This window comes from Phalacrocorax aristotelis, chromosome 2 (genome assembly GCF_949628215.1).
Source record: "Phalacrocorax aristotelis chromosome 2, bGulAri2.1, whole genome shotgun sequence".
Taxonomy (NCBI): domain Eukaryota; kingdom Metazoa; phylum Chordata; class Aves; order Suliformes; family Phalacrocoracidae; genus Phalacrocorax; species Phalacrocorax aristotelis.
Genome location: NC_134277.1, coordinates 136,874,519 through 136,897,004, shown reverse-complemented (window position 1 = coordinate 136,897,004; position 22,486 = coordinate 136,874,519). Strand labels below are relative to the sequence as shown.

At 39.3% G+C, this 22,486-nt stretch overlaps 1 long non-coding RNA gene across 2 annotated transcripts in view; it reads right to left on the bottom strand.

The window, feature by feature from the left end:
• Positions 1-1,368: 1,368 nt before the first annotated feature.
• LOC142053528 (uncharacterized) overlaps positions 1,369-22,486 on the bottom strand; it is a 59,951-nt gene continuing 38,833 nt past the window's right edge. For both annotated transcript variants that reach the window (XR_012659248.1, XR_012659247.1), the window contains exon 3: positions 1,369-4,329. This is a non-coding gene — a long non-coding RNA (uncharacterized LOC142053528). The remainder of the gene's footprint in view (positions 4,330-22,486) is intronic.

Sequence of the window (22,486 nt, the reverse complement as noted above, 5' to 3'; positions counted from 1 at the left end):
TGAACGTCCTCCCGTCCTTCTTCTTCCCCCAACTTTATATGCTGAGCATGATGTCATATGGTATGGAATATCCCTTTGGGGTCAGCTGTCCCGGTTTTGTCCCCTCCCAACTTCCTGTGCACCCCCAGCCTCCTCACTGGTGGGGGGGTGAGAAGCAGAAAAGGCCTTGACTCTGTGTAAGCACTGCTCAGCAGTAACTACAACATCCCTGTGTTATCAACACTGTTCCCAGCACAAATCCAAAACACAGCCCCATACTAGCTACCATGAAGAAAATTAACTCTATCCCAGCCAAAACCAGCACAACTACAAATAATACTACTTTAGCTTCTGAAGCTAAAAAGGGTATTAATGGCGCTTCTGAAGCTGTAGTTAATGTTTTGTAACAAATATTTAGATAGCTTCAGCCTGTTCCCTGGCAGAATAGCGCATACCACTAATGCCACATCCTGGCAGTAGAAAGCACTGTCTAGGCTGAACGAAAGCAACTGGTCCTTTGGTCAAACATTCCAAAGCAGATGAACTCACTATTCCTGCACCTGAACCTGCAGAAAGGGGGTCACACAGTGTCTGCCAGATAGAGACCTATGTCCACTGATCTTACTTCAAAACTACTCTCACAAGGTGGCTCTATCCCATTCTCCTGAGTAATACCTGAACTGTGACAGATTGCTGTTCCTGGTTTGGCCATCTCAGCTGGGCTTCATGGTCAGGCTGCGTAGCTGGCCCTCCTCCAGGACAGGAGTGGGTTTCTGGACCCCTCTCCCCTAGGCCCAGAACGTCCACTGAATGTCCCACGGGAGCTGCAGCCCTCAGGACATCCAGAAGCACCTCCATCGTGCCTCTCCCAAAGCTGCACCTAACCCCTGAGGAGGAGACATGCAACAGATGTAGGGCAATAAATGGATTCCTATATACATCTGGCTCTGAAACAAAATATAGCTAGAAGGAAACCAGCCGTACAAAATACTACAGAAGGAGGCAAACTCCTCCCTACCTGTTAGATCTGTTTCCTCCTGAAATCATCTGTTTTAAAAAAAGCTGCAATGTTTTTTTTTAAACTATTGCAAAGAAAGTCTGTGTTGATTTCACTGAGATAACACCACATCTGTATTCAGTCAGCTTTTCACACATCTTAAACTTACCCTTCACCCTTTAGTGTCCATGTATAAAGCTTTATTTTTTGTACTTTGAGCCTGGTGGAAGGCATACACAGTTTATCAGCATGATATAGCCCATTAAAGAAATACTGGAAGTGGCACATAGTACTTCCTTTGGTCTAAAATGCAGTAATTTATTAAACATAGAATTTGAAAGTGACCACTGAGGTAATTTTCTAACATCTAGAGAAGAGTAAAAGAAACAAACCAGTATGTAAGAATTTATTTTATTTTAAAATAAATCAACATGGTTTTTTGGGGATTTATAATAAACACTCTTAACTACTACTTCTACAGAGTAAATCTGCACGTAAGAAGTACTGAACACATGTATCTGACACAAACTGCCAAATGTCATCGTCAACTGTATGAGATTGTATTGATATATCAGGTGCTGGCAAAAGGAAGTCACATTTAAAGCTGTTAAACTCAGAAAAATATCTCTGAAATCTAGAAAACCCTAAATTCATCATCAGACAACAGGCAAAGAGCTAGGTAATGGAAGAACACATCTCATTGCATTCTGAGTCAATTACGACATCCAAATGGAGGATAGAAATTTGTGTCACTTTTAAGGCACAGTGCATTATTGTGCTAACAGCCCATTAAATCACATCAACATCATTTGTACTACTACGGCAATAAACATAAATGAACCTTAAATATAAAAGCCGTTTTGTAGAATTTGTATTTGACAGGCTATAAACTTTCTTTTTTGTAAGTCTTTCTTCATTGGTAGGTAAACTCTAGAGGGTTGGTTGAAAAAAGTTGTATTAACAACATGATCTTATTTCTTAATAAACTGGCAGCACATATTATGTAGACAAGCTACAAGTCCATAGCAGAAATAGTAGGAATGTTTATACAGGCAGCAATGGAGTGTGGCACCAGGTTAAAAGTGATTCACCAGTTGGAGCAAAGATGATTCTCCCTTCCCAGCAACAATGCTTAGAGCACGGCAGCTCCATGTGCTGAGCCAAAGGGTCTTTCAGACCCCTGAGCTGGTGGCATCCTAAGCCAGAACATCTGCATGGCAGGGTTGCAGGAAATACAAGGACCCAGACACTTTACAGCCCTAGCAATGCTTTGGTGGGCTTAAGTTAAATTAGTCCTACTGAAAGGAGACAACTATTGCACAAGAAGGACATGGAACTGTTGAAGCAGGTCCAGAAGAGGGCCACAAAACTGATCCAAGGGCTGGAGCATCTCTCTAATGAGGACAGGCTGAGAGCGTTGGGGTTGTTCAGCTTGGAAAAGAGAAGGCTGCAGGGTGACCTTACTGCAGCCTTCCAGTACTTAAAGGGGGAATATAGGAAAGATGGGGACAATCTCTTTAGCAAGGTCTGTTCTGTTGTGACAGAACAAGGGGTAATGGTTTTAAACTAAACAAGGGTAGACTTAAACTGGATATATGGAAAAAAATGTTTACAGTGAGAGTGGTGAACCGCTGGAACAGGTTGCCCAGAGAGGCTGTAAAGGCCCCATGCTTGGAAACATGCAAGGTCAGGCTGGACGGGGCTCTGAGCAACCTGATCTAGTTGAAGATGTCCCTGCTCACTGCAGGGGATTTGGACTAGATGACCTTTACAGGTCCCTTCCAACCCAAACCATTCTGATTCTATGATTGATTCTGGCTCTGTGGTGGACTGTGTACTTACACAGCTGATCTGTTGGGCTGTGCAGCTCCAGCCTTTAAGTCAGGTGAATCACCTGAGTCATTCAGGACCCTCTGCGTCATCTTCTTCTGCTGGAAGGACAATGGAACAAGGGGCACTTAGGGAGAAAGGGACTGAAGGTCACTAGCAGAGTCAGCAACAGACCCCTGTGCCATGAAAAGAGAGTCAGAATAGTCACCCACTAGTACACACTACCTTAACTACTAACTAGTTACCATCAGAACATTTCCTGTACCCTGCAGGGATGTTAATCTCATTTACTCTAGGTTGCCATATGGAAGCTTTTAGGGGACACCCAGATCTTTGTGCTATTGAAACACAACGGCTCTGCCAGTGCAATTTTAGTAAATGAAAGGTAAGAATTTCTTATTCACCTTAAATGTGGCTCCCTTCTATACAGATCTGAAGGTCTATCCAACAGCAGAGAAAAGCTAAAAGCATCTGCTGTCTGGCCAGTACCAATGAGGCCAGGATTTCTGGCCTTTACCATTTCTGGCTTTCACTGGTAGGTGAAAGGTATTAATTCACATCTTCCCCCACTGCTGCGGGTACTTGGTAAGAGGAGGTTAAATAAACATTTAAATAAGCATTAACAGGCTCAGCATGCAGACAATGTAGATGGGGCTGTTTTCTGTACCCTGCAATTGTTTCAGGCTGTTGCCTTACAGATTCAGCTTGGTGCTGCCACAAGCCCTCACATCTTCCCATGCTTTTTTTAATGTCACATCTTTTGTAATGGAAACAGAATCTATTGCATAACCTGGTGACAGAAAATTGATTCAGCTGAAACCTTCAAAACCACAGAGAGATCTTGGAATACAGTGTTCAAAAGGATACCCTCCATCATGGCCAAATATGTTCCTTTTGCTTTAGGTGAGCTTTTAATGTAATGGTGTATATGTAACTAATAGAGAGAGCAGGGTCACACTCTGCTGCTGAAAACATCAACTTTATGTCACAAATACCAAGGCATTAAAATTCTTCTGAAAAAGCTGCTCAACAATTTTTTTATCAGGAGGAATAAACCGATAATAGCCACCCCCCAATTCAGAGAGATATAACAAGACCTAACTTCACAGGCTGCATCAAAGCAGATTTCACAGGATTAGTCTGGGCTGTTCATCAGATGCAATACTGATGTCCCTCTGGACAGATTATTTATCACAATATATTACAGCTGATTCATGGGTACTGAATACAAATAGCTACGCTGATGTTAAGGATGTTGCAAAGCTAATAATGATAGCTATGAATCCTAGTTTACCATCACTGCTCTGCAAGCATGTAATTCATTTCAGGAAGGTGAGAAAGCTATTAAAAAGTAGCATAACGTGACTCATTCTGTCAGCCAATATAAATGGTGTAGGAGAATCAGAGTTTGTCAGCATCTCTCCTGGTTTTGGATGTCTCTGAATGGTAGTTCTCTTCCCCTCCAGCTTAGGTGGGTGTTTTGCTCCGTGTTCCTTAGTTACCTATAAAAGAAAATTGGTTACCTGTAAGAGAAAAAAACTGTTATTTTGTCAGTGGTAAAAAGTTTTGGTTCTTTTGGCTAGTATTTTACTATTTCATAGCAGAGGGACCAAACTTGAAAGCTGTTTCGCTACTAAAAAACAAACAAAAAAAAAACCCCACACCTGACTCATCTGCTCAGGATTTAGTCACAGGAACAGTAAAGAGGTCTAAATCCCTCAGATAATACCCAGAATGAATGATTTACCCAACTTCAGGAGTAGATGCAAGTTTTTACATACTGTCTGGTCTGAAACTGCACTCTATTCAGATTACAATTAAAAGGCAGAAAAACAGACTTTTTAAAATGGGCAGAAGTGGACTAAGGCAAAAGCACTATAGATCTGATGACGGTGTTTACAAAATCTGCAGATCATGCTCAACAGTTCCAAACTGTCTGAGCTTCCCTTCTTACCCCATGTCATACGCTGGGGGCCATACTGTACTTCTCACTGGGAAACATCCCTCAAAATACTTGTCTCTTCTAGATTAGTCTGCACTTCTGGGCAAAGCAGAAACCCATGACTAGCTCGGCTTTGAACACAGTAACATTAAATCACAGTCTCAGTTTCCATAAAAGAAAACATTTCTAGCCTGCATGAAGGAAAAAAAAAATTGACTATGTGAGTCCAGGGTAATAAATACCTATGTGAGTCTGCCTGAAACAATAATTTTTGTCTGAACCCTGAGGACCAGTATTGTCCAAAGGAGTAACAAGGATATAAAGAAGGGGGAATCCCTGTAGGAGCCTCTTTTGCCTTAAGCCAGATGAAAGCTCAATGCTGCCACACTCCTGTGCAGCCTGCTAAATTCTGAGTTCATAACTCCTACTAAGTTGCTCAAAATTTTGCAAATGGTCCACAGAAATAGTAAAAAATAGCACACATAGGCTTCCAAGTGTCCCACATTCCTTTTCTGGAAATAAGCCCCAGGCTGTCCTCTCCTATCCAGAGATCACAGAAGGATAGGTTGCTCTTCCTATTTTAAAAGGGCTTTGTCAGTTCTTAGAGAATGCAAATAATAGTCAGACAGGAGGAGAAAAAATTATGGTAGGTGATAACATTCGGTAATAAAATGTGTGAAATTAAATTTAAATTAATTTTAGTATATTCATTTTAGGTAAGAAATAATTATTTCCAGTGGTTAAAAAATTCTTCCACATTTCTGACACAATAGTTATTAAATCTTTTCAGAAATAGTCAATAGACTTTTAAAGCTATAATATAAGAGCCCTTTACCTTAGGAAGTATATTCAGTCTGAAATAGAACCTGTAAATGGATTTTTCTTATCATCCATGAAGAAGTGTAAACTTAATCTAGTTGCTGGTTCTTTATCTCAATTCCTTTTTAATTGACATTCTGCTTAAACTAATGAAAAACCACCCTCTCTAAAGTCACTGCCATTAGTACCTTATTCTGGCCTTGTCAGAAATGACTGACAGCGAGGTGAAGCTTAAACACTGATAGACAGAAATCTTTCTGTTAATCCAAAGTCAGTAAAATCTTCAGACTCTTCAGACTGAACATATAGCTATTATTCTTTGTAACTAACTTCAAGAGGATTTGAAATGGTAGATAACGTGATTCAATAAGACCTTGGTACACTCTTAAAACTCCACTTAAAAAGCCTCACTGGGTTATTAGATATTGTGATTTATTCCAGAAAGTGCTTTCAAAGAAAGCTCAGGAAAAAAACCCAAGAAAGCTCTATATTTGAAACATAATCTTTCCTTCCCTCCTGTAATTCAAGCTGCCAATTCTCCTTGAATACAGCTGTTAGTCAGAGTCCAGATCCAGCAGATAAACCATGACTGAGAGGAAGTGAGGACTAGCCAAACAAGCCCAACCTGCAATAAGTCTCTCTCAATTCCCGTGACCCACGGCAAACATATGTTTGCTGGACAGAAATGCAACTTGGTGACACAGGGCATTATATCTGTCAGAAGCACATTATTCTGTTTGCGCTACCATGTCATTACTCTACTAGACCATTGGGTTGGAAGAAAATTTTCCAGTGAAACAGGCTAGGATAGAAGAATGATCTCTTCTGATGACAGCCAAGAGTTTTTGAGTTCTTGGACAGAACATTTCTTGTTTTCAAAATTTTGGGGCAAGAAGTACAAAAAACTTGGCTTAATTCTTTATACTAAGGTTTTAATTTAGGGAGAAAAAATACATTTTCTGTTGTAATAACCAACTCTATTCATCATTTAACTAAATAAGTTCAACATTGTTTATAAATTGAATACTAGTTGAGCAGAAGATTAGCATTTTTATTTTCTTGAAAGTCCTATGACTGTGTACATGCATTTTTTTTCTATATGAATATTTTGCTTTTCAAGCCATCCTGGGGATTTTTTGCGGTAATCATTTGAACTACAAATATCAATGTACTTCTTGGAAACTAGGGCTGTAATTCATTCTTGTCAGAAACAGATGGCTGAGAAAATGAAAGCAACAACAGCAGTGAAAGACAAGGCCACCTGGGTCCATCAGGCTGATGAGAAAAGCCTGTGAAGCTAATGCCAGTGGTATCTGGATCCAACACAAGTAGGCTTTCAAAACAAGTGCTAGAAATCAGTCAATAGTAAATGAAAAAAAAAAAAGAAAACCCTTATGAAGCTGTAGAGGAAGCAGTCCTGGGAATTTCAGGCATAGTCAGCACCATGAAACATCCCAACATTGAACTGAATTAAACGGTGGAAGAAAGGGACAGTCAAGCACTAAGCCACGGGGTTTGTCTGGGACCACATTTCTGAGTAAGGTCAGCTCAATCTGATATTTTCACAGAAGAATACAGTTAAACAGAAATGAAAACTCCCGTTTAACTGCTTGGCCTTCCCTGACAATGCAGGATGATTTCTCCATTCCAGAGACCCTTTAAGTATTTCATAATCCATCATAGAGCATTCCCTGGAAACTGTCAGATAGCCACATTAAGTTAAATTTCCTCCTCCTTTTGCTACTTCAGGCTCCTGAACTGAGTGCCACTATTTCTACCAGACCAGGTCCCTGTTTGGAGATCATGCTGGAAGAACCTGAATAACCTAGAATTTGCAATGAATGCAGGTAATAGCAAGACTTTTTTTTTTCCTGCCTAAGGTCCTATTGCCATCACTCTGCATGTGCCCTTGGAGCTGGGAATGAAGCGTAGCTAGGCCAGCAGTGCCCTTCAGTGATGGTCCAGGCTTTATTTCCCTCAGAGCTGCTGTGCAGCACTAGTAAGCACCATTTAGCACTCTGTAAATTTTCTTCCTTTTTAACAACTTGAACCTCGCCAACCGCTTCCTTAATTTCTTTCTGGTTTATTGTGATTTAATGGCTATTTTAGATCTATAGGTACCTCCTACCATACAGAAGTGAATGCTACATTGAACTGGGCAAAAGAAATCTATTAAAAATGCAGCAAATTTTAAAATTAGTCTGCTTTAACCATGGTCATGCCCCATGCAGGCAGCTGACATACCACCGGAAACAAGTACTGCTTTCTGTCATGTTCAGCAAAAGCAGAACAGTAAAAGTTTCAGTGATTCCTCTAAGGAACATTATATAGTTTGCGTCTTTTACACTTCTCCATGATTACATCTATGGATGACCCCTGAAGTCAGGTATCATGATGTACAAGATCTAATTCAAGCATTTTCTCATTGGTCTTTCTGAGGAAGAAAAGCCACACATACAGAGCGTAAATTGTTACATAAAATTAAGCCACCAAGCTGGTCTAAATAATTGCACAGAATGGATACAATAAAGGTGTTTGGCTGGAAAAAACCCTTTGAAGTTTGGTGCTTTTTCTCTTCACTTACCTATAAAGTCACATGAATTCACAGGGAAATTGGTTGATCAGCACCTGTCACTGCTGTTATTTCTGCTTACAGATATAAAATGTGGCGTGATGCTCAGGGGCATGTACACGTAGCAACCTAAGGAGACTTGAGTCCCTGTGCTGTGCTTAGTACATTCATGAGGATGTCCATATTTCACATGCAAATGATAGCTCCGTGAGACTTAAAGGTACAGTACTTTTGAAAGATGTGGAGGTACAATCATAGACCACAGTATTTGTTATAGTGAAACAAAAGCCTTCTTCAAACAGAATTGCTAGGCATGGGTTGCAGTAGCAGTTATCTGCAACTGCAGCTACTTTGAGCTTTTGGGTTTTATTTAAAAAGCTTAATTGGAATTTTTATTACTCCCAATTAAGCTTTTTAATTAAAAAGAAAGTTGAAAGAGGCTGGAGGCAAGTCTTGCTGAAACTCATATCTGCATAGACTCTGAGGGAAAAAAGAGGGAGTTTTGTAAAGCTGCAACTGTCAGCCAGCTGCAGCTTTCGGTAACGCTTACTGCTGATCCCATTTACCTTGCCAGTGGCACACTGCAAATGCAGATACACACATCTAATTGGAAAAACAAGCTTTCAGCTTTAAATAGCACTATAAGAATATGAATCCCACTTCACTCCTGCAAAGGACACATCACGTAAGAATTCCTACCTACTCCCCCACCTCTGCTTTATTTATCACATTAGCAATTTGAGCCTGGTAGATAGTTTCTTTTTCCGAGACCAGGGTAGATTCACCACATAATGAATTTAATGACATTCCAGCAGACATGACGCAACCTGCACGTTTCTCTCCAGACCTCTACATGTACAGACAGGACCAATAGATAACATGTTCATAAAACAGGGACCCTTCTGACCCTTCCTTATAGAATCCAACCAATATTTTTGGCCCAAAATGTATTTCAGCTTTTCCTTCAAACTTAGGTATTCCATGTAGCCTTTAACACTTTATTTGGATTAAGGGAAAAAGCACTGGTTTAAAGGAGTGAGAACTGTTACGGAGAGATCTGCAACATTCAGCTGGCAAAGCAGAGACCCTCACATATCCAGACAACTGGAACTTTGTTTAGATAATTAATATCTTGGAGCAAATCTCAAAAAATTCATATCATTCATCCTTTCATGTTAGCTGCTCCACTCTTTGGAAGAAAAGACACTTAATATTTAGCCCTGCTTGAGGTTTGTTTATAGAGTAAGATAATATTCTAACGAACAGGGATGTTGGATTAGCCCTTGGAATTTATTGTTTCTAGAGAATATCTGGTGAAAATATTTACAAAATATACCCAGTGACAAAGAATTCATTTGTATTTTAATAAATATATTATCAAAGTGCAGCACAGTTAGACAATGGGTTCTTAGTGAACTGATTTTGAAAGTGTAATTTTAGATCTGTTTCCCAGATATAAATCTCAACAGAGCTGCTTTTTACCCCACCTTTGCCTTAATTAAAAATCTTACTGTGAATTGCTCTTAGAGAATAGACATATTTTGCATAGATCTTAGAGGACAAAGTTATAGAAGGGAACAAAATTAGTATCATATACATTTTTTTACATAAAGAGTGAAAAGTGAAGGGATTATCCAACCTGCAAGTTGAAACGCTTTTCTCAAGAGAAAGATGCATGTAATTCCACAAGAAATTGAGGACTCAAGAAAGGCTGATTTCCTCCTTGTTATAAAGCTGTGTTTTGAGTGAAGACTAGAAGGTGAAGTGGTGGGTAAATGTGTACTGTTTTTCTTAGAATGACATAAACCAAAGATTTAGGGATGTTCACTTGCTTAGATCGAGTCCAGACAGTGTTTTGATATTTCTAATAGAAATTATAAATCATGCTGGGTAACTCTTCAAACAGATAACAGAATCATCTGACTACATAAATCTAAGAACTTTTATGTCTTCTGTGTTATTTATCTTTCCATCTCTTCAATATTTAATTCTGAATATTTGCCTGTTTGTACCTCAAGGTCATTACCGAACAGTTTACCAATTTAAAGGGAATATGTTTCACAGATATTAGTAGTCTGAGGACCAGAGATTAAATTATAATGCTTCAGTTTTAAAAATATTAAGACTGATCTTATTTATCTCAGAGTGCAATGATTAAGCCCATTCAACACAGTTAGACATCAAAAGCTTTGTACTGAAAAATATATTGCTTTTTTTTCCTCTGTGACTTCTTAAGCCGAAATGTCTCAGAACTGACAACACAAAAGGTTTCTTCTAGCTGATGAACAGCCATGATAGAAAGGGCACGGTGGCATCTTCCACGCTGTGAAATGTGACTGATGGTGAATTTTGCAGGCTGTTCACCCCAAAGTCCCCATGGAAGCCATGAGAGAAAGCATCCACCTCTAAGCATCGTTCTCCTTTGCTCTCTTGCTCACCCACATAAGGTCCAAAGGCAAGAAAAGGAGGGAGCTTTGGCTCCACCTCCCAACCATAAATTAGCATAGCTGATCTATAGCATGAGCCCCACAGAGGAAAGGAGCTCTGCTACTGATCTACACTGGGGATAGACATGTACACTGTGTTTGATCCTGGAGCTGTACAGCTGTAATACTGACCACAGTTCAGGAGAGACTATGATATTGCAATTTACATTAAATGCTCTAATAGTAATAATAGTACTAATAGTAGCCATTCCAGACTATGTAAAGATGCCAGTCATTTTATAGATTCTAATCTTTTAAAAAAAGAGGCCAACACATAGCATTGTTCCTCTGTTGTTCAGTGCTTCATTAACAAGGTTTTCTTTAAAAAAAACATTGCTGGCAATATTGTAAATACATTTACTCTGATTCATCGGTGAGCCCTGGGATATTTTTTCATGTTTATGGATATGATTTTATGTCTTTGTTCATGAACATGTGTCTTAGATATAGGCTGGCAACATTTTTATATGAATCATTAAATATATTTTAGCAGGGATTACAATGAGTTTATTTGTTTCCATATAAAAATGAGGTTACATTGTTTGTTTTGCAAAATACTGCTATTACTTACTGAGAATCTGCTGCGGCCATGCTGATAAGATGGGGATAAAGGTTTCAAAGCCAATTTCATTTGTTTTAAATGGGTTGTGTCATCTGGTATATACTGGCAAATGTCTTTAGCAAGTGAGAAACCAAGGCAAATAAATCAGGTATAAATCTAAATCACTGGCTTTATTGTAAGGAGAATTGCATTATTTTCCCTGAGAAGCTTGGTAGAATTTCTTCTTTAAGAAGCTCACCCTCCTGCAGGGTGTGATACTGGCTGCAGGAGTGATACCAGCACACCTCCAGCGCTGTTCAGGAGTGGCTGTAGGGATGCTTGCCTCCGCTCCAACCAAACGAGCTTGGCTCTGACCTAAATACATAACTTTGGATAATATTCAGGATGTGTCCTTGATACAGTGGCGGGGAGGAAGGAAGGAAAGAAACCCCCTTATTTAAATGAGTCTACATTTTTCCTGTCTTCTTACCAGGTTGGCTATAAATGTCTGCCTTGCCTAATCTTTCAATCATTCAATCTCAGTCAAGGAAGTCAGGGCACTTAAGAGCTGCTGTGGTTCCGAGTAATTACCTGAACAAAAGACCGTCTGGGATTGGACTAACTATTGGCTCATCTGTATTCAGCAGCATTTTTGGATCATGAAAGGAGAAACCTGGAAAGTACAAGGGAGGAGATGCAAAAAACAAGACAAATGAAAAGGAAAAAAATGTACTGTAAATGTACACCACAAGAAAAAAAGGTAGATGTATTTTTGTTGTTTGATCAAAGCAAAGATTTCTGTGAGAATACAGAAGTTGCAGGGAAAAGAAATTAAGAAGGCTTCTCTGCTTCAGCAATAAATTGCTGCTAAAAATAGGAAATAAGAAGACAACAGACATTTGAACTACAAATAACCAAACACTCATTTGGGCCATCTGAAGCCCAGAGTTAGCTGCTATTTCAAATCATGATGCGAACTTAATCTTTGGTCTCTTGCATAACTCTTGTGATCAGCAAGCCATTTAATAAATTGCAGAATTTCTTTTTTCTTTCCCCTGAACCGCTTTGAAAAGTCTCTAATTCACCCTGATATGCGGTGGAAAATATTATAGATAACATCAGAAAAATTTTGTGCAGTAAGAAAACTGTTTGCTACCCAGCTCTAGTTGAAGCTGAACCCAGAGCCAAACTCTGTGTTCACACATACTGAGTTTAGTGCTTCACTCAAGAAAACTCGTCAGCAGTGACCTTGTTTTAAACGTTTTGGTAAGGAGTGCAAAGACAAAGATTTTTACCAATATTCTCAGGTAGAAACATTTTCACTTTATTATATGGCTACAGACAATTCCATACAGCAATTAACTTCTTAGGGAGACATTTTATTCAGATATTCATAAAATTTACCATTAGATCACCTAACTGAAAAAACTTACATAAGCCATAGATGCTGTCCCAATTAAGCTGAGCTTTAGCTTCATCTCTTTCTTGCCTTCTTTCTTTTCATTTGAATCACTCCTTTTTACTTGCAGAACTACACTCCCAGCTCCTAAATTTGCTACTGGTCTCATGACTGGCAGTAACTGGAAGCCCTGACCACAGCCTCAGCCAACTATTGAATGAAGATGGAGTCAGAGCTCATACTCCTTCACTAGACAGCAGGTGATCTTTCCAGAAGAAGGAGATTTGCAATGGGTGTCTCAGAAGATACAACCACACAAACATGAATTACCAGCTTTTTTAACTTATCCGTGTAACACCTTTGCTAAAGCTAACCTTGTTCTAAAAAGCAAGAACTTTTGTTACCTCCTCATAGCTTCAGCCTGGCCTTCTGTTCTGGGGATTAAGACTTTCATATGATGCCAATCTCCACCTCTCTTGGTCTTGTAACTCTCTGATGATTCTGTCTAAACAGATTTTAACTCTACAGGAGTCCAAACGTCCAAAAAGCAGTTGAGTGCCTCAGAAGCGAGGCAATGTGCAGAATAGGAGGTTATCAGCCCAGTAACATAAAACCTGCCTGCGCTTGGAATGACTATCAAAGCAGCAGTGGTATCACCCGTGCACTCCTGGCAGTTATGACAGACATTTTATACATACATGCGTTGCATGTTGTATATGCATATTGCACAATATGCAAAGAGGACAAAATTCTCTAAGATAGACAAAGCCAGGTTCCTAGTAATAAAAAAACATTGCTTTAAAATTATAACAAATAACATCCATAAGAAAAGGAAAAGCAATTATGGTGACCCACAGCTCCTCTCATAATACACGCTATAGAGTAAAGCAGAAAGGATGTTGGCAGCTTCATGAAAACTCTGGCGGCAACCTTTGGAGAAAAAGTAACTGGATGAGAATGAAAGACATGGGCAGAACCTCTCAATAGGTGCAAAACAGGAACTTTCCTAGAAATCACCCATGGTACTTAGGAAAGCACCATGCTAAAGACCTTTCCTTTGCCGACTGTGCTTTATATTTCTGTAACTATAGCAATGAATAACTTATTTAGAAATTCTCAAAAAATCGTTACATATTTCTAAACAAAGATTTAAAGCCATATGTTTTCAAATCTTTCATCATTATCTCCATCTGTGGGGCCTGGAGACTGTATTAGACTGTATTATTTTAGTGCCCAAACCAAGAGATTATCAGTCTTAAATGCCGGGAGAAATTACTGCCCATACAAAAGCATGGTCTGTGGTTCCTACACAGCTTTGAAAACACAGGGTGGGATGGAAGCTGCATGCCCCTCTCATGTTATAGTTAAAGTATGTGTGTCTATAAAATGAATAAAAGCTTGCTGAAAGCTGAAAAGATTTTTGCTGGCTGCAGAGTTACTTTGATAGTGTTCTGAAAACCTCCTTAACTGAGGAAGCCACAAATGGACCAGAACTGCCTATAACTCTCAGCTGCCATGTATACCCATCAGCATAGAGGGTGTTTAGTTATCTCTTTATAATATTCTGACACTTTCTAATGCAGTTTAAGATTCTTCTTTTCACAGTAGCATGCGCATTACTTTTCCTGCCTTCATTTTAATTCCTCCCAAAAATTAAGGCTATGAAGTGTTTATGCAGATCCACTGATACCTTGAGCTTGGGTTTGCATTTCAAAAAGAACCGATTTACTAGGAAGAAGTGATAAAGGACACAAAGCAGGAATATCATTCCTCCTGTTATAGCAGGTGAATATCACAAGAGGCAGGACAAACACAGGACTACTGCAGTACCTTAGTCATAGCGAAACAGAGAGGGACCTGTGTTCTGAATGACAGAATAGCAAGTGTAGGCTTGTCATGTGCTGTGTTCAGTGCTGTGAACAAATTACAGTATTCAGGATTTGGAATTTTCTAGCACAGGCTGAAACTGTAAAGGAAGAACCTTCAAAACCAGCAAACTAGGACCAAAAAAAAAAAAAAAGTAAAGTACCAACTTTCTCGTGATTTGTCCTGTAAAAACTAAGAGATAATAGTTTCCTTAGAATCAGACACTGAAATCATTGGAAATGTAAGCATAGTCCTCCACCCCAACCTGACCCCAGAGAATTACAGATCTGTACTAGTTGTGGCATATTCCAGGATAAAAATATGTCAGTCAGGAAATCTGTACGTTTAAAGGACTCTGCTAGATTCACCCCTGCTGGCACAGAGGGTTGCAAATAATTTGAATAATTGCTGCAGAGAGCAGATGGTAGAAATACTCCATTAGAAGAGTTCCAAACATAGATTAACTGAGCAAGGGAAGTGAGAAAAGTAGCTAAAAAGTTCAAAGGAAATCCGGCATCATCTTCATCAAATTAATATTAATAATAGTAATGATAACAATACAACTGAATGGGAAATAAATGGGAAAACGGATGGCAAAATTGTTATTTTGGGCTATTGCACTCTAACGGATGCCACCAGACAAGACCGGTCTGGTTTGCATCATCACCATTTCTGAGAGCACTGCTACAGCTAGATATCATCAGTCTGGGGGCACATTATATTATTTCTGGCTTTGGCCAGAGCACTGAATCAAAGGGATCTCCTGGGTTTCCCAACTCTTTTCTGTCTTTGCACATTGTTACTGTATGCTTGGGTGCCTCTCAAGGATGAGAAATACTCAGCTCCTTGCAGTGCAGTAACCTCCTTGTTCAATGCCTTACCCCAGGGCAAAGACCCATGAAACTCAGGGCTGAACTGAGTTGCTCATATTTACGCTCCTTTTTTTCTACTGGTAAAACTCCAAGACGGCGTGCCCTGCAATGCCTGGGAATCCCAGGCAGATCACAGCAGCAGAAATGGGTCACATAAAATAATAAATTACCAAAGTTGCAGTTCTCAGGTGGAACTTTGTTGTTGTAAAATCATCTGAAATGGAGTGAACTTTGCTGAATGCCCTTCCTCAGTGCTGCCATGAATGTTCATCATATTTGTCAGGTTAATAAATTATGGTAAGAGAGCAGACAAACCCACATCTGAGAAGGACACCATAAATACATTTTGATACAGGTGACAAAAATGCATGATAAAGAGTAATTTAGTTAAATCCTTTATAGATTACTGATTATTAATTTGAACTTACTTCCACTACTCTAAAAACAAATATAAAAATGAGAGATACATAGTTTAGTCAATTCATTAATCACCTCATACGACCTTGGAAAAAAGCACAACTTCTTTACAAATGTGGCAAAGGAAGTTGACAGTGCCTAAAGTATGTGCCACTTTGCAAAAGTAAAAGTCAACAAACAAAGTTCTGTACAAAGACGTAAAGAAAAAGTCATAAAATGATACAAAACCCATGTATTTTGAAAATCGCCTATTGAATTGAATTGCCTATTGCTAATTGAAAATTCTGGGGTTCACCATCCTAAGTATAATATCACGTAAAACTCTGTTTAAAACAACTCACTACAATTTACATTGCAGCTGGTTTCAGATACTTTGAAGGCAAGAATGGGAATAGTGATTGTACACACATTTGGAGGAAAATATAAATAAATACATTAGAAATGTTGCCAACTACATCAGAAAACATTTGAACTTTCTACTTATATCTGCAAAATTTAAGTCACACCATTGTTTTCCACCCAGACATGCAAATTACAGCATTTGTAGCAGCAAACCTGCCTTATTTGCATTTGTTTCCCTTTGGAAATAACAGCTTTTCACATGTAGCCTTTTCATTTGTGTACACAAATGGTATTGCACCAGGCATCACTGTAGAGACTTTGCACTATAAGAGCCATGCATATCCGTCACCACAGTGCATACTCACTACCATATCTTGCCTTGCTAAGGTTTCTGGGATCCACAGACAAAAACCAGCAGAAAACAATACAGGCTAAAAAAAAAAAAAAATCCAAGGGTTTTCTGTATTTCCTTAAGCACTGAAGAAGGCTTAAAGAAGATCAAGCGCTTCAAATACTGCAACCTGCTTCACTGGAAATATTTCTAATCAAATCAAACACGAACAGAATAAAATTACATGAAGAATAATGAAGTCTGTGATCAAGATAGCTAGATTTCAGTGAGTGGTCTGCTACAGCTTCTCTAGTTTCTCTTTAATAAATGTCACTATTAGCTGCAAAATAGCTCAATTAGAAAAATAATTATTTTCTGTGAGGAAAAAATTGACGGGGGCTGTTTAAAGCTAAAGATACTCATATTTTACAAAGAAAGTGCATTGCAGAATATTCTTACTGTACTGAAAATATAAGTATAAGCCCCAAGACAATGGTGAAGGGAACATCCAAATATTAAATACTGTGGTAGCAAGACTGGAAAACTTGTTTGGTGTTTGAGTTTGTAGTGAAACAGCTGGAATGATTTGCTAGCAAAGTGCCCACCAGAACCAGTTGGAAGGATACCACAGGGAAAGAAACCCTACTGAAACAGAAGCTATAAATTGGCTTGCAGGTATTTTATAGCCTTCCCCTTATCACAATGACTTCTGTATGTAGCACAAACAAAGGGAGAAAAGATGACAAATGGAAAAAGGGAGGGAATAGGATCACACATGCCCATTCCCGGACAAGCCCAGTGAGCAAGCTGCAAACACACCGCGATCCCAACAAGGATTGCAGTGCTTGTTTCCACAAGCACTCAGATTTATTATCAGCGCTAGCAGAAGCAGCCGGATGCACCAGTCAGAAGCACAAGAAGGCATTTTGACACACATATGTGAAGCAAGATAATTTTAACTTTGCGCTTTCTTCGCGTCCCTCTGCCGAGCCGTCTCCTTGCTGTGCATTGCCACCTGCAGGACAGCCAGCCTCGGCGAACGGCACTGCTGCTTCTCCAAAGAAAAGATCAAAATGCCACTCTCCTCAGCTTTTAACAGTCATTTGTTTTCATGAAGCAGTTAAAATCAAGAAGCCAAGTGCACATATGTTTCTGTGACCATAAACGTGTGCTATACTGCCGAGAAGAGCCGGGGCTGCAGTCAGCAGTGTTACCTCCCAGCCTAAAAAGCCACAGAGGGCAAATGTTTATGGTCAATACAATTTCTCTGCCTGTGATATTGCTGCAGTTGATAAGTCCCAGGCAAGGCTAGACAAACAAACCATTTTACAAATTAAAATTCTCACTTCCATTTAATGGCTGTAAAAGGGGAGAGAGGAGGAGGAGGCATTTTTGAAGATGAATACAGGAAATACAGGATTTAAAGGAAATATTGTATTAGTTGGCTTTCAAAAACTCTAATTCCCCGGGATGACTTAACTGTCTCTGCCAACCATCTTCATGTCACCTGGAGACACCGAATGCCTTTCCAGTGCTTGCTTAAGACGGGGAAGCAGAATCAGTGAATACAAAAATGAACTTGATGATATACCATGTGGAATCCTGGCCCCATTGATCACCAAGGCAAAGTCTTCACTGATCCATGTGACTATCCTTTTATATCCACAGCCTGGATATAATGACTATGTGAGAGTTTTTTTCCTAATTGAGGCTTTGTAAATGTCAAGGGCAAAAATGAATGTTGCAGAAAGCAACCCAACAGTTTCATGCTGCACACGGGGTTGAAACTGCTGCCTTCTGAGGATGTGATGGATAAAAACAGCAGTTTCCCTGTTGCAAGGAGGAACTGTGCACACATTCTCCAGAGCATTGCTCCTTTCAGCCAACTATTGTTAACTACTGGAAACAGAAGGAGATTTAATACAATCCATTCAAAAATGAGGAAGTTAAGCTTCCAGTAGTAGATATGAGACAGTCTCAGCTGAGCTAAGTCATGAGCACTGTACGGCAAGGCACCACCTCACTGTCCTAGGGAGCATGGCACTGCCGGGGTTTGAGAAGGCGGCAGGGTTTGCCTGGGGGCAGAGCTGTCTGGTGCGCACTGCTCCTACGGCACCTCACACCGTCAGGTCCTGCTCTTGACCAAAGACCAAAGGCATCTCACATCCACCACCATCCTCAACACCAGCTGGCAAAAATAAAAAAAAAAACTAGCAAAAGAGGACCTGGGAGGTATAAACTGTGCTGGAGCCACTTGTGAAAAGCTGATGCAAAAAAAGGCAAACGCAAACCTGGGGTGTACAGGTGTGGGTGCAGCTCGACAGACACGGAAGTGGCAATTTAGGAAATTAAGTTCAGCAGAAATCAGCAACACTGATACGCAGTATATGAGGAGAGAGTATAGAGCAATGGGACCGGCTTAGTTTCCAACAGAGAAGAGACATAATGACAGTATGTGAAATATTGTCATAAACATGGCAGTGATTAATTGTTTTCTGTGTACCCTTTGTATACAAGAAATTGGCAACACTGGTAAAAAAGCAGATTTATGCAAGGTGTAGGGAAAATCTGTCTGTTTATGAGGAGAGTTAAGTCCTAAAGCAGCTGGGGAAGTTAAGAAATACTGGCGTTCAGAGATTTTTAAGAACAGATGAAGCATTATTTGGACTCTTGCCATTTGGACTTGTTCTTATAGTCTCAGCTCAAGAGATTCAATAATATCACAGATTTCTCTTGCTTATTTCTTATCAGTATCTCTTTAGTCACGGGTACATTAAAAAACCATGACGGCAATGTAACTATAGATGGAATACAGAAGGAGAACACACATGCATTATTTCTTTTTCACATATCATGAAGCCAGAGCTAGTTCCACAACTTCCAGATTGACTCATGATTTTTAACACTGAGACTAACCACACTGGAATCAACACAAATAATAAAAATCAACATCAAGAATTTTTTTTAATAGGCAAACATACATGAAACCAAGACATACATACTATTAAGTACGTGTACTATTTTTATATCTGTATATTTCAAAGTATTTCATAAATCTGAGTAACACAGTAATGTACTTTTATAAATTCTCAGGGACATCCAGAGAACTATATACAATTTAATACAATCACACCGCTTGAAATAGACAATTTTATAGAAAATTTATATTATTTACTCGCAAGACAAAACACTACGTGCCAGTGAAGAGACCAAAAATAGGAACCACAGCATATCACAATTCATTCTTAATTGTGTGCAGCAGCTCACAGATGTCCTCTGCATTGGACATCTTAAATGTCTCATGACTATAGAAAACAGATGTGCTCCATGTCTAAATCATGAAATCCAGCATTTTGTGCTATTTGTAAAGCTCAGACAGTGGGCTTCAGGCTATTGGAAAAGTACTAGGAATTTACCTGAACTACTATATTGTATAAGAGATGTCATAATTAATGTCCAGAAACAGAGAAGGAACACTAAAACTGGTGATTCAAGAAATAGGTAACTCTAGCAAAAGATTAGCAAGTGACTTACGTATGAAGTCTGTATAAAAATATGTACTTTGGACTTTGTACTTTCCATGCAAATTTTGGGTTCTGATACCTCTGGCTGGGTCAGGGATCTGACTCAAACTAGCCCTTCTTTTTTCTTTGAAAGTATGAATTCATTTTTACTGATTTGAGCAACCTGCAAGTCTAAGTGTGGTCTAAGCAAGTCATCTAAACTGCCTGTAAAGACAACGAAAACAGACTGGCATTTGCAGTCATCAGTTCATCTTACTTTTAATTGTTACATTATGATCAATTTTAACATTTCATCAAGATGAGCTGTGTCCTGGAGAGACTTACCAGTCTCCTCAGGCTCACAGCACCACAGCAGTGACTGTCATCCAGCTCCCAATCCCTGCTCCTACACAGGCAGCTGGTTGAAATGCCAAACATTTTCTGTGTTTGCTTCCTGGGCCTGAGCAATGGTATGGGCCATTTAGACATGCTGACAGGCAATTGCCTTCCCTTCAGGAACATCACAGCCTTTTCGCTGCTATCCTATAGAACTGAATATTCAGAAAATGGAACATAGATTTCCGACTTGCAAACTGAATATTTAGGCCCTGATGTGGTGATGCGTATTTAAATACCTTAGTGCCACTTGAGACATACTAGAGTATCTGACAGATCCCTGCAGAGTTGGTATATATTTCACAAGACCTCTGTGAGACCCATTTCTTTCTGGAGGCTGCTAGAGCATAGCCTCAAGTAACTCAGACAGTGCTAGATGTTCATGCATGAGCAAATTAATCGAGCCCAAGGACACTAAATTTGGACTTCAGCCCTCTAAACTTATCCACCAGTCTAGAAATGTTCAAACCTTAAGAGGAGATGGTGACAAAAATAGCTCTGTACCTCTTTGTTAAATCCTCTGACGGAGCGGGAAGAGGCATGAAAAGGGATCAGGGGTAGGGATGCAAGGCGGCATTGTGCAGCTCCAGGGACATGCAGCACAGAAGAGTCTGTTGCTTTGGGTAGAAATACACAGTCCGAATGACAAAACACAACATAACATGGACCTCCTTCTGTGAAGCCTCTTGAGAATAATAATGTGATCACCTTCTGCTTATTATTATAAATAGGTTATTACAGAGCCCTGACTTCTCTAACCTCTAGCAGTATTACTCCAGTAGGAGAATAATAACCCGGTGGTAAATTATATTATTTCTACAAATAGTGTGAGAAATTGTGGATAAGCAGAAAGGTTAATCCCTGTTTAATCTTCAGTTACTGTGCTAGTGTGGTATAAATCTAATGGTAAATGGGGGCAGGAGAGCAGAATAGAGCCTTTGTCTCCTACATACAATACGTAGTCATCTGAAAGTTTGCTTCTTACTTTGCTTTAGCACGATAATTTCTCATAAAAGGCTTGTGAACTAACAATAATTGGAAAACAACTACTAAAAAGAATGGCATTTATCTACCCTTTCTGGCATGTTCACTTTGGATGCAAGAGCCTAGGGAAAGAAAGAAATACTGCAGCTGAAATGCACAAGCCATTTGTTTTCAGTACAGGAAAAAGGTTCCTCAAGGGGCGACTAAAATACTCAAAGGATGTATCTCCTATACATCCAAACAAACCTCAGATTTCTCTGTAGAACTGCAACACCAGGTAAGAAAGCTACTAAAACCAAGTATTTATTCTCTGCAGGGTATTTTTTTGTTCCTCTCTGCTGCTAATATTATTCTTATGACACCAGACACTGCATAATATGACATTTCAAATGTATGGCACTGTGACAATGATGTATGAGGAAACATTTACAGACCTTAGCACAAGAAGTGAAATTAATACTGAAAAACAAATTACTTGCTTAGATTGGCTGCTATTTCTCAGTTTGCAGGGTAAATATTCAGTATATCGGTTAAACTTGGGAACACAAATAATTGATAGCTTTCAAGCAATATCTGTAGATATTTACAGCTTACCTGCTTAACTACCTGTTTCCTGACAGCACCAATGTTATTTTGGTGCAGGCATGTCCGGCTGTATGTGGCTAAAAATAATCATACAGTATGAATTCATTATGTTCTTCATGTAAAGAAATTATATTTGAGATTTCAAAGATAAAAGGTTGCTAAAACACAACTGAAGAAAACAGCCCGTGGAGGTCCCTCAAGATAAATTCCAAAAAATGGAAATTAAAAATGTAGCAATCCCTGTCCAAAGTGTTTGGTCTTCTTCTGGACAATTTTAAAAACAATTTGTGAAAGGAAAATTAAGAAATATACTGAATTTTTCTGCTAGGCTCCCTTCCCCCTCTGCCCTCCCCCCTCTCTTGGGTAGCACCTCCTGCTCATTCAGGGCACATCCTCACGCTCGGTTTGCCTTAAGCTCAATCATCTTAAAAGAGTTTTCCTGAAGGTCAAGAAGAAACAAAAAGCATATATCAACATGAAGGGAAGAGGAATAATCTAAGTGTGGGTGCCAGGAAGGAATCAGAAAGAAACCAATCATGTCCTGGGTAGCAGAAACAGGACAGAGAAAAGCATCACTTGCTAAATTCCAGCCCCTAACAATTATTTGGTTATTTTATATTGGCAG